Here is an 11,725-nt window from a genome sequence, read left to right on the forward strand (position 1 = left end):
TCATTTAATAGTCTGAAGTGTAGTCTATAAAGTATACACTTAATTCATTATCTGTAATGTACAGGTCATAATAAACCTTCCAAAACACTTAAGTAGTGTTTAAGAGCCATCTGCCCTTCCAATGATGTTCTAGGCCTATGCCATGCGGAACACTATATCTTTTAATACAAATAAAAAATGTTTACATAATACAAGGAGGGAAAGAAAAACTAAGACAAAAAATCAAAGGAAAAGAAAATAAGTACGTTTGGGGGGGAACACATGCTTTGGTTTTTTTTTTTAGGATGTGTGAGGGCAAACAGGACTTTGCCATTGGAAAACAATTTGTTCACTCTTCATGTTGCCCAATGATGCTGTGGTGTGTGGTCTGAGTCATCTTGTTAAGTGTAATGTAATTTTCATACGTCCAAGTAAAATAACCAATATGATATAAATCATTTATCTGTGCAGATATTGTGGCCACTGTCTGTTCTGGATTATCCACTGCTGTAACATTTATTATGATTAAATACTGACCCCTGGTGGCCACAGTAAAGATTTTTGCAATCATGTACAATATAGATGGTATCGCCCTCACATTTCAGCACAGGCTCTTGGACAATTGCCACTGTTTCTGGCTTTTAAACGAAGAGGTTGGTGCCAGAGGGTGTTGCATGTTTGCATAGTTTTACTCTTGTTTGTTTTCTTGAGACCATATTTACTCGTTATACATAACTCATATATTTTGTTGGTGTTTGAAATGCAGAGGCTCCAAAGAGTTAAGAAACTTGGCTCTGATCTTAGATGGGGCATATTTCATTTTGGGTCTGATTAATGGGAAGAGAAAAAGTGAATTACACTCTTAAAATTGCATTTGCAGTAAATAAAATATATTTGTATATGATTTTAAGAAAATTTTGGGGCAAGTTAGGCCCAAATATGAGTTGTTCAATCATGGTTGCGAGATTTTTGCAAACATAAAAATGTAATGGTTACATTTGCAATGACCTTGGCTCAGCCCCTAACTGTCAGCCACCACAGTGGAAAAGCCAAATTGTGTACATTTAATCTATTTCAGCTTCATATTCATAACATTGTATTTTACATAGTTGTACAGTTTGCATCTCATATTTTTAAGAATGTTAAGTCTTTTATCGAGTTTGAAAGATATGAAGAAATATCAGAGTCCCAGAAAAAAAGTTTTATTACCTTGACCTAATATCTGTATTGTTGACATAAAACTAAAACACACAGAGACATTACAAACCATCAAGGCCACCAAAGCATTTCTAAAAAATAATTTTAAAGCATGTGTCTCAAGGGAAGATAAAGTCTGTTCCTAAGCTGAAGGCCCCTGTTTTAAGACACGACCTCCCTAGAGTCTTGGTCCATGATATCTTGATGGCCTTGGTTGCTATGGCAACTGCCACTGGGGAATGGGCCAGCTGGATGCTATTGGTGTGTTCTCAGCTGACAAACGATAAACTATTGCTCCCCCCTGTGGACTCGGCTACTAAATATTACCTAAATGTCTAAGAAAAGAATGGTGCTGAAGGAGGAAAAATCCTATCACTATTCCTTCACAATAATCAAAACACAAAATGGTGTCACTTCATCATGTAAACTTTAATGTATGTTAACTACTGTAATGGAAAATTACTTAACATCACATGACATGCAACAATGAGCAAAGTGAAGAAGGAACATCAGATGATTTATACCCGTTAGCTGGATCACATTTAATTCAATGCTGAGTCATGCATCATCAACACTATGAGTAAAGCAAATAGATAGCAAATAGATTACTACAGCAGTCTGCAGAGAAGAGACCCAATGCATTGTAAAAGTCAGCTTTTATATGGTCTCAGATGGAGGATGTTGTCCACCTGTTGTTTGTATGCACAACAGACTGCCCCTCCTGAGATACAAGGCTCTTGTTACCTATGTACATGGGTCATGATCTACACATACAGCAGTGGAAAAATACAAAAAACTCAGTGTATTCTAGTCATACAGCTGTCGTCGGATAACCTTGATTTACCCACTTGATTTACTCACTGCAAGAGTTTTGCTGCACACTTGCTTTAGCTGGGCTGAGAAACTGTAGAAAATAGATAAGAGAATTGTTGTGGATAATCCTTGTAATGGAAAATTCCACTGATCAATGTCTTACTGTTATGACTGTAGCTGTGCACTTGGCTGATGCAATGTCAGAGTTCATGCCCTAACTTGATAATATTCCTCCTGTTGACCCTGATCTGTGCAACTGGGTGCTGGGGGGGATTCCTCTTTCTGTAGCAGCAACGGCAGCTGTTTCCTGACATGTTTTCTGATATTTGTTTTCTGTTTACCACAAATGTATAAAAACCTTCTTCTTTAACGATTCGAGGTTTCACTCTGAGCATAAAAGGGCCGGTTCCCTCAGTTAACTCTCCGACTTTAGCAACACTTACTTTCTTAAATGGAACGGGGGAAATGAAACCAGAGAGGGGGTAAACAAATGTCTCACACAGAAAGTAAGCGTATGATAAAGATCAAGAAAATCAAAGATACAATTGTAGATAAAAATTTGTCACGGCATCATACATGTAGAAGACACAGACAAAAGTTAGGTTTAGTTAGACTACTATATTACACTTTTCTATGTGATTTCATTGTCAGCATTTGTTTTTCTTTTTGTATTTCTTGGCTCATCAGTCAATTGTGTAGCTATTTGAACTGCACTAGCCTGTATGAACGCTTCCACACATATAAAATTGGATTGATCCATTTATTTTACCTACAAGTTGATTTTTTTCTCTAACAGTATTTCAAGACCTGTTCAGGCATTTCTGAGAAAATACTTTACACTTTAGCTAGCACTGGAAATGTATATCAAATGAATGCAAATCAAAGTGTGGCCTTTCAGTTCATACAATATACCCTGTACCACAAATGTATCTAGTGTGGTAACGTATATAATCCCTATTGGTGTCTAAGGCAAGCCTGGACATGTCTACTTCTGATACCAATAAAATTGGCTCATAAGGACCGATAGGGGGAGACATTATTTATCTATTATCTTATCTATTAAGTTTAAACTAAAAAGGAGGTGGAGAAACCCACTTGATTGGTATATACAAATAGGAGGTGAGTTTGGGCTATATAAGAAGGAGTACCGAGGTTTAGTCTTGCCCCTGCGCCCCGTATTAACAAGCCGCCACTGGACTTAGACCGATCGGTTTGAAGCTGTTGGCTTCCAGAAACGCTGTGTAAGAAATATGTAACCTTTGTTCTATGAGACTCTTGACTGACTTAACTGCGGTAAAGCTTGTCTCCATATATTATATACAATATATTCTACTTTAACCCCTCCGGGATTTGTGCCCAGTAAAATAACCAATATGATATAAATCATTTTATCTGTGCAGATACTGTGGCCACTGTCTGTTCTGGATTATCCACTGCTGTAACATTTATTATGATCAAATACTGACCCCTGGTGGCCACAGTAAAGAAAAGATTTTTGCAATCATGTACAATATAGATGGTATCGCCCTCACATTTCAGCACAGGCTCTTGGACAATTGCCACTGTTTCTGGCTTTTAAACGAAGAGGTTGGTGCCAGAGGGTGTTGCATGTTTGCATAGTTTTACTCTTGTTTGTTTTCTTGAGACCATATTTACTCGTTATACATAACTCATATATTTTGTTGGTGTTTGAAATGCAGAGGCTCCAAAGAGTTAAGAAACTTGGCTCTGATCTTAGATGGGGCATATTTAATTTTGGGTCTGTTTAATGTGAATAGAAAAGTGAATTACAGTCTTAAAATTGCATTTGCAGTAAATAAAATATATTTGTATATGATTTTAAGAAAAGTTTGGGGCAAGTTATGCCCAAATATGAGTTGTTCAATCATGGTTGCAAGATTTTTGCAAACATAAAAATGTAATGGTTACATTTGCAATGACCTTGGCTCAGCCCCTAACTGTCAGCCACCACAGTGGAAAAGCCAAATTGTGTACATTTAATCTATTTCAGCTTCATATTCATAACATTGTATTTTACATAGTTGTACAGTTTGCATCTCATATTTTTAAGAATGTTAAGTCTTTTATCGAGTTTGAAAGATATGAAGAAATATCAGAGTCCCAGAAAAAAAGTTTTATTACCTTGACCTAATATCTGTATTGTTGACATAAAACTAAAACACACAGAGACATTACAAACCATCAAGGCCACCAAAACATTTCTAAAAAAATAATTTTAAAGCATGACAGAAGTAACATTAAATGAACGTTAACATAATTAAGAACTACTGAAACACAATTAAGACCTTGTATATAATATTTTAACATATTTTAGCCTTTATATGGTCTAAAATTCAGATTATTTAATTTTGGAAACCCTGCCAACCCTGTCATATAAATTAACATCAATTCTAAACAATGAATTATATCCACAAAGTGTCTCAAGGGAAGATAAAGTCTGTTCCTGAGCTGAAGGCCCCTGTTTTAAGACACGACCTCCCTAGACTGGAGTCTTGGTCCATGATATCTTGATGGCCTTGGTTGCTATGGCAACTGCCACTGGGGAATGGGCCAGCTGGATGCTATTGGTGTGTTCTCAGCTGACAAACGATAAACTATTGCTCCCCCCCCTGTGGACTCTGCTACTAAATATTACCTAAATGTCTAAGAAAAGAATGGTGCTGAAGGAGGAAAAATCCTATCACTATTCCTTCACAATAATCAAAACACAAAATGGTGTCACTTCATCATGTAAACTTTAATGTATGTTAACTACTGTAATGAAAATTTAGTTAATAACTTCTTAGTTTATGCTTACAGCAGACATTTCCATCTAGGGTACAGCTCGACATAAACTTTATGGTGCACCCACTGTCTAGCATGTGAGGCCATTGTCTATTCATGTCTTGCAGAAGTTGATCCTGAGGTCACCTGAATTCTATAGTGAGCTTTCTTTTAATCTGTGGTTGGACTGTGTTTGTCCTTTATTCAAACTACTCAGCTGACTGACACAACACCCTAACCTTACATGATACACACCTTTTACAAATAAACTTAGAAAGACAATTTGTCTCAGAACATCGTTTGTTGACCAATCTCCAACACAATACGTTGGAAATGTGTTCACTCCTCCCATCTGTTTGGATGCATTTGTGAGCATGAAACACTGAAGTTTGTGTAAAACACTGAGAGGCATATAGAGCTGAGGCTCAGTGTTTCAGATGTGTGAGCCTCAGACCAGCTTCAGTGAGAATATAAAATCCAGTTGTTGGTATTGTGGTTAAGAAACTGTAATGGAATTTTTTTACCATTATACCACACTATATATTATCTCTACTTACACATACTATTTCTGATTGCGTAACTGCCAAGATGACATCAGAGACACAAATCTGAGACTGTGCTGGTCTCCCCCCACCAAGACCTCGAACAGGCCTTCAGCAGGTGTCTCCTGGGATTTTACTGTTCACGCTGTTCACACCTACTCACACAAACTCATAGCACGCACATTTCTTCATTGCATCTGCATAAAAAGCACACGCCTGAAACCTTCCTTGCAAGGAATAAAATACTCTTCAAAGACTGTTATTCTCAAATCTCTTTATTTCAGAAGTCTCACCAGGTCAAATTTCTATCACAGAAACAATAAGGGAACATTAGCTTTATTGTAGCTCTCAATAATAATAATGGTCGACCTGAGGCCTCAGGGCCCTCGAGCTTATTAGGTTTTATGTGTTAGGAGTTGCCGGACTCACAACACATCACATGAGATGCAACAATGAGCAAAGTGAAGAAGGAACATCAGATGATTTATACCCGTTAGCTGGATCACATTTAATTCAATGCTGAGTCATGCATCATCAACACTATGAGTAAAGCAAATAGATAGCAAATAGATTACTACAGCAGTCTGCAGAGAAGAGACCCAATGCATTGTAAAAGTCAGCTTTTATATGGTCTCAGATGGAGGATGTTGTCCACCTGTTGTTTGTATGCACAACAGACTGCCCCTCCTGAGATACAAGGCTCTTGTTACCTATGTACATGGGTCATGATCTACACATACAGCAGTGGAAAAATACAAAAAACTCAGTGTATTCTAGTCATACAGCTGTCGTCGGATAACCTTGATTTACCCACTTGATTTACTCACTGCAAGAGTTTTGCTGCACACTTGCTTTAGCTGGGCTGAGAAACTGTAGAAAATAGATAAGAGAATTGTTGTGGATAATCCTTGTAATGGAAAATTCCACTGATCAATGTCTTACTGTTATGACTGTAGCTGTGCACTTGGCTGATGCAATGTCAGAGTTCATGCCCTAACTTGATAATATTCCTCCTGTTGACCCTGATCTGTGCAACTGGGTGCTGGGGGGGATTCCTCTTTCTGTAGCAGCAACGGCAGCTGTTTCCTGACATGTTTTCTGATATTTGTTTTCTGTTTACCACAAATGTATAAAAACCTTCTTCTTTAACGATTCGAGGTTTCACTCTGAGCATAAAAGGGCCGGTTCCCTCAGTTAACTCTCCGACTTTAGCAACACTTACTTTCTTAAATGGAACGGGGGAAATGAAACCAGAGAGGGGGTAAACAAATGTCTCACACAGAAAGTAAGCGTATGATAAAGATCAAGAAAATCAAAGATACAATTGTAGATAAAAATTTGTCACGGCATCATACATGTAGAAGACACAGACAAAAGTTAGGTTTAGTTAGACTACTATATTAAACTTTTCTATGTGATTTCATTGTCAGCATTTGTTTTTCTTTTTGTATTTCTTGGCTCATCAGTCAATTGTGTAGCTATTTGAACTGCACTAGCCTGTATGAACGCTTCCACACATATAAAATTGGATTGATCCATTTATTTTACCTACAAGTTGATTTTTTTCTCTAACAGTATTTCAAGACCTGTTCAGGCATTTCTGAGAAAATACTTTACACTTTAGCTAGCACTGGAAATGTATATCAAATGAATGCAAATCAAAGTGTGGCCTTTCAGTTCATACAATATACCCTGTACCACAAATGTATCTAGTGTGGTAACGTATATAATCCCTATTGGTGTCTAAGGCAAGCCTGGACATGTCTACTTCTGATACCAATAAAATTGGCTCATAAGGACCGATAGGGGGAGACATTATTTATCTATTATCTTATCTATTAAGTTTAAACTAAAAAGGAGGTGGAGAAACCCACTTGATTGGTATATACAAATAGGAGGTGAGTTTGGGCTATATAAGAAGGAGTACCGAGGTTTAGTCTTGCCCCTGCGCCCCGTATTAACAAGCCGCCACTGGACTTAGACCGATCGGTTTGAAGCTGTTGGCTTCCAGAAACGCTGTGTAAGAAATATGTAACCTTTGTTCTATGAGACTCTTGACTGACTTAACTGCGGTAAAGCTTGTCTCCATATATTATATACAATATATTCTACTTTAACCCCTCCGGGATTTGTGCCCAGTAAAATAACCAATATGATATAAATCATTTTATCTGTGCAGATACTGTGGCCACTGTCTGTTCTGGATTATCCACTGCTGTAACATTTATTATGATCAAATACTGACCCCTGGTGGCCACAGTAAAGAAAAGATTTTTGCAATCATGTACAATATAGATGGTATCGCCCTCACATTTCAGCACAGGCTCTTGGACAATTGCCACTGTTTCTGGCTTTTAAACGAAGAGGTTGGTGCCAGAGGGTGTTGCATGTTTGCATAGTTTTACTCTTGTTTGTTTTCTTGAGACCATATTTACTCGTTATACATAACTCATATATTTTGTTGGTGTTTGAAATGCAGAGGCTCCAAAGAGTTAAGAAACTTGGCTCTGATCTTAGATGGGGCATATTTAATTTTGGGTCTGTTTAATGTGAATAGAAAAGTGAATTACAGTCTTAAAATTGCATTTGCAGTAAATAAAATATATTTGTATATGATTTTAAGAAAAGTTTGGGGCAAGTTATGCCCAAATATGAGTTGTTCAATCATGGTTGCAAGATTTTTGCAAACATAAAAATGTAATGGTTACATTTGCAATGACCTTGGCTCAGCCCCTAACTGTCAGCCACCACAGTGGAAAAGCCAAATTGTGTACATTTAATCTATTTCAGCTTCATATTCATAACATTGTATTTTACATAGTTGTACAGTTTGCATCTCATATTTTTAAGAATGTTAAGTCTTTTATCGAGTTTGAAAGATATGAAGAAATATCAGAGTCCCAGAAAAAAAGTTTTATTACCTTGACCTAATATCTGTATTGTTGACATAAAACTAAAACACACAGAGACATTACAAACCATCAAGGCCACCAAAACATTTCTAAAAAAATAATTTTAAAGCATGACAGAAGTAACATTAAATGAACGTTAACATAATTAAGAACTACTGAAACACAATTAAGACCTTGTATATAATATTTTAACATATTTTAGCCTTTATATGGTCTAAAATTCAGATTATTTAATTTTGGAAACCCTGCCAACCCTGTCATATAAATTAACATCAATTCTAAACAATGAATTATATCCACAAAGTGTCTCAAGGGAAGATAAAGTCTGTTCCTGAGCTGAAGGCCCCTGTTTTAAGACACGACCTCCCTAGACTGGAGTCTTGGTCCATGATATCTTGATGGCCTTGGTTGCTATGGCAACTGCCACTGGGGAATGGGCCAGCTGGATGCTATTGGTGTGTTCTCAGCTGACAAACGATAAACTATTGCTCCCCCCCCTGTGGACTCTGCTACTAAATATTACCTAAATGTCTAAGAAAAGAATGGTGCTGAAGGAGGAAAAATCCTATCACTATTCCTTCACAATAATCAAAACACAAAATGGTGTCACTTCATCATGTAAACTTTAATGTATGTTAACTACTGTAATGGAAATTTAGTTAATAACTTCTTAGTTTATGCTTACAGCAGACATTTCCATCTAGGGTACAGCTCGACATAAACTTTATGGTGCACCCACTGTCTAGCATGTGAGGCCATTGTCTATTCATGTCTTGCAGAAGTTGATCCTGAGGTCACCTGAATTCTATAGTGAGCTTTCTTTTAATCTGTGGTTGGACTGTGTTTGTCCTTTATTCAAACTACTCAGCTGACTGACACAACACCCTAACCTTACATGATACACACCTTTTACAAATAAACTTAGAAAGACAATTTGTCTCAGAACATCGTTTGTTGACCAATCTCCAACACAATACGTTGGAAATGTGTTCACTCCTCCCATCTGTTTGGATGCATTTGTGAGCATGAAACACTGAAGTTTGTGTAAAACACTGAGAGGCATATAGAGCTGAGGCTCAGTGTTTCAGATGTGTGAGCCTCAGACCAGCTTCAGTGAGAATATAAAATCCAGTTGTTGGTATTGTGGTTAAGAAACTGTAATGGAATTTTTTTACCATTATACCACACTATATATTATCTCTACTTACACATACTATTTCTGATTGCGTAACTGCCAAGATGACATCAGAGACACAAATCTGAGACTGTGCTGGTCTCCCCCCACCAAGACCTCGAACAGGCCTTCAGCAGGTGTCTCCTGGGATTTTACTGTTCACGCTGTTCACACCTACTCACACAAACTCATAGCACGCACATTTCTTCATTGCATCTGCATAAAAAGCACACGCCTGAAACCTTCCTTGCAAGGAATAAAATACTCTTCAAAGACTGTTATTCTCAAATCTCTTTATTTCAGAAGTCTCACCAGGTCAAATTTCTATCACAGAAACAATAAGGGAACATTAGCTTTATTGTAGCTCTCAATAATAATAATGGTCGACCTGAGGCCTCAGGGCCCTCGAGCTTATTAGGTTTTATGTGTTAGGAGTTGCCGGACTCACAACACATCACATGAGATGCAACAATGAGCAAAGTGAAGAAGGAACATCAGATGATTTATACCCGTTAGCTGGATCACATTTAATTCAATGCTGAGTCATGCATCATCAACACTATGAGTAAAGCAAATAGATAGCAAATAGATTACTACAGCAGTCTGCAGAGAAGAGACCCAATGCATTGTAAAAGTCAGCTTTTATATGGTCTCAGATGGAGGATGTTGTCCACCTGTTGTTTGTATGCACAACAGACTGCCCCTCCTGAGATACAAGGCTCTTGTTACCTATGTACATGGGTCATGATCTACACATACAGCAGTGGAAAAATACAAAAAACTCAGTGTATTCTAGTCATACAGCTGTCGTCGGATAACCTTGATTTACCCACTTGATTTACTCACTGCAAGAGTTTTGCTGCACACTTGCTTTAGCTGGGCTGAGAAACTGTAGAAAATAGATAAGAGAATTGTTGTGGATAATCCTTGTAATGGAAAATTCCACTGATCAATGTCTTACTGTTATGACTGTAGCTGTGCACTTGGCTGATGCAATGTCAGAGTTCATGCCCTAACTTGATAATATTCCTCCTGTTGACCCTGATCTGTGCAACTGGGTGCTGGGGGGGATTCCTCTTTCTGTAGCAGCAACGGCAGCTGTTTCCTGACATGTTTTCTGATATTTGTTTTCTGTTTACCACAAATGTATAAAAACCTTCTTCTTTAACGATTCGAGGTTTCACTCTGAGCATAAAAGGGCCGGTTCCCTCAGTTAACTCTCCGACTTTAGCAACACTTACTTTCTTAAATGGAACGGGGGAAATGAAACCAGAGAGGGGGTAAACAAATGTCTCACACAGAAAGTAAGCGTATGATAAAGATCAAGAAAATCAAAGATACAATTGTAGATAAAAATTTGTCACGGCATCATACATGTAGAAGACACAGACAAAAGTTAGGTTTAGTTAGACTACTATATTAAACTTTTCTATGTGATTTCATTGTCAGCATTTGTTTTTCTTTTTGTATTTCTTGGCTCATCAGTCAATTGTGTAGCTATTTGAACTGCACTAGCCTGTATGAACGCTTCCACACATATAAAATTGGATTGATCCATTTATTTTACCTACAAGTTGATTTTTTTCTCTAACAGTATTTCAAGACCTGTTCAGGCATTTCTGAGAAAATACTTTACACTTTAGCTAGCACTGGAAATGTATATCAAATGAATGCAAATCAAAGTGTGGCCTTTCAGTTCATACAATATACCCTGTACCACAAATGTATCTAGTGTGGTAACGTATATAATCCCTATTGGTGTCTAAGGCAAGCCTGGACATGTCTACTTCTGATACCAATAAAATTGGCTCATAAGGACCGATAGGGGGAGACATTATTTATCTATTATCTTATCTATTAAGTTTAAACTAAAAAGGAGGTGGAGAAACCCACTTGATTGGTATATACAAATAGGAGGTGAGTTTGGGCTATATAAGAAGGAGTACCGAGGTTTAGTCTTGCCCCTGCGCCCCGTATTAACAAGCCGCCACTGGACTTAGACCGATCGGTTTGAAGCTGTTGGCTTCCAGAAACGCTGTGTAAGAAATATGTAACCTTTGTTCTATGAGACTCTTGACTGACTTAACTGCGGTAAAGCTTGTCTCCATATATTATATACAATATATTCTACTTTAACCCCTCCGGGATTTGTGCCCAGTAAAATAACCAATATGATATAAATCATTTTATCTGTGCAGATACTGTGGCCACTGTCTGTTCTGGATTATCCACTGCTGTAACATTTATTATGATCAAATACTGACCCCTGGTGGCCACAGTAAAGAAAAGATTTTTGCAATCATGTACAATATAGATGGTATCGC

This window comes from Hippoglossus hippoglossus, chromosome 18, assembly GCF_009819705.1.
Source record: "Hippoglossus hippoglossus isolate fHipHip1 chromosome 18, fHipHip1.pri, whole genome shotgun sequence".
In the NCBI taxonomy this organism is placed as follows: domain Eukaryota; kingdom Metazoa; phylum Chordata; class Actinopteri; order Pleuronectiformes; family Pleuronectidae; genus Hippoglossus; species Hippoglossus hippoglossus.